Here is a 2,422-nt window from a genome sequence, read left to right on the forward strand (position 1 = left end):
CCCCCAGCCGCGGGACTGTTGTTGCAGGCTGCTGCGTCGGCTTAAGTTAGGGCCAGTTACTGCTCCCATAGGTTGCAGGCAGGGGTCAGTGATGTTCAAAGCATAACTACCCAGGTCTGGCTCCTGACATGTCGTGCTTCCCAGGGTGCAGGATTTGGATCCCAATCCTACAGTGCTCACCTTCTTGGCCATGATGCCAATGAACTGAGATGGAAGAAACCAGCAGATCTCCAACCCCCATTGTGTGTTTAAGAAAGAAAGCTGCATGGCTCTCTCCCCCATGGCCACCACTGCTCTATCATGTGTATCCACCATGCTGACACAAGCCCAGCAGAACAGGCCCACAGACTGTACCGGCAGTACTGCAAACTCAGGTGAGAGCTTCGCGTGTGAAAGCCTTATCACTCCTTGCACAGAGGGTTGTCAGTACACAAACAGCCTGAAGAACGATACAGACGTCAAACATGTTCTCTGATCTTTTCAATTTTTAGACTCAAAAGGTATTACCTGTAACATAGTAGGTATACAACTTTGACACAGAAACATGATTTTTTCCAGGTTGTAATCTTCCTTTATTTGGTGTTGCCAACTCTCATGATTTTATCACAACTGTCACAAAATTTTGGTGTCTTTCTGAAAATGCCAGCTCCTGGAAGCAAGGAATTAATTGAGAATCTCACCTTTCATTTAAAAAAATAAGTTTATGTCCTAGTAGGAAAAAAAACTTGAAAACGAGGCTTGAAGGTATCCTGAAGTCTCCAAGAACCAAAAGGCAAAGAAAAAGACCCCGACATTTTTTGTTAAATATCATGGGTTTTGTGGGCCTGATTCATGGCTTGTATACTCAGGATTAGCAATACTGATTATTATTGAACATTGGAGATGTGGAAAGCGTTGTCCAAAACAAAAGAAACCTTGGCCCCAGCATGCTGAAGTTAATAAATACATGATGCACAGGGCCCCAAATCGGTGGAACTGAACAACAGGCTAGAGGAGAAATAAGATCCACCAGCTGACAGGTCAGTCAAGAGAGGAGGCAAGTGGACAATGCTCAAGGGTCCTGTTTCATCAGGGAGAGGAACTAGGGTTGCCAACCCTCCCAGTTTCATCCCAGAATCAGGCCCTATCTCCCAGAGGCTACTGACACCAAGCCGGGAGATTTTAGGACACTAAAAGTCCGGCAGCGTAATGGGGCTAAGGCAGGCTCCCTGCCTGCCCTGGCCCCACTCCCGGAAGCAGCCAGCACATACCTGTAGCCCCTGGTGGGAGACAGGGGGTCTCTGTGTGCTGCCTGTGCCCTGAGCGTGAACTCCACAGCTCCCATTGGTCAGAAACTGTGGCCAATGGGAGCTGCGGGGGCAGAGCTTGCCGTGTGGGTAGCGTCTTCTGTTCCCCCTTTACCATCACCACCCCCAGGAGCCACAGGCTGCTTCCAGGAACAGTGAAAGGACAGGGGAGGCAGCGAGCCTGTCTTAGCCCCACTACACTGCCGGTTTGGAAGCAACCCCAAGTAAGCACCTCCTGGCCGGAGCCTGCACCCCAACCCCCTGCCCCAGTACTGAGCCCCCTCCCACACCCTGCACCCATCCTGCACCTGAACACCCTGCCCCAGCCGAGGCCCCTCCAGCCCCCAAACTCCCTCTCACACCTTGCACCCCACCCCCCTTCTGCACCCCAACCCCCTGCCCCAGTACTGAGCCCCCTCCCACACCCTGCACCCATCCTGCACCTGAACACCCTGCCCCAGCCGAGCCCCCTCCAGCCCCCAAACTCCCTCACACCTTGCACCCCACACCCCTCCTGCACCCCAACCCCCTGCCCTAGGCTCAGCCAAGAGTCCCCTCCAAACCCCTCAGCCCCAGCCCAGAGCCCGCACATGCCAATCCTGTCCCAGCTCGGTGAAGGAGAATGACTGACTGAGGGAGCGGGTTGGAGTGAGTGGGCCGGGGCCTCATAAAAGGGGCGGGGCAGGTCCAGGAGCAGAGCAAGGGTGTGTGGGTTTGTTGATTACACAGTTGACAAAAAGGAAATGGGCCAGTAACTAGGGTTTATGTAAGTAACACTCCCCACTCCTGCCACAACCTCCCCAGAAAAGCCGCATGTGCTCCACACTGCGACTTGGCCACCAGCTGGTGCAGAGGACGGGAGCACCGAGCCCTGCAGAGGGTGGCCCAAGCCGAGCTCGCTCCCCGCGGAGCAGCCGGCTGCCTCAGCGCCATGTCCTCAGCAACCGCTTCAGGAGGGCCCGTAAAAGGCGCACAGCCTGCTGGCAAGATGAACTCTGCACACCCCCTGCAGCTCCCCGATCCCATCAGTCCCTGCGGCAGGGAGGTCTCTCTTATTGGCGCCTCTCTCGTTGAATGGTTTCCCTCTGACTAAGCGAAGCCGGGCCTGGCTTTCAGGAGTTCCGCCCACAGTTAAG

The sequence above is a fragment of the Gopherus flavomarginatus genome, chromosome 4 (genome assembly GCF_025201925.1).
Source record: "Gopherus flavomarginatus isolate rGopFla2 chromosome 4, rGopFla2.mat.asm, whole genome shotgun sequence".
Lineage (NCBI taxonomy): Eukaryota > Metazoa > Chordata > Testudines > Testudinidae > Gopherus > Gopherus flavomarginatus.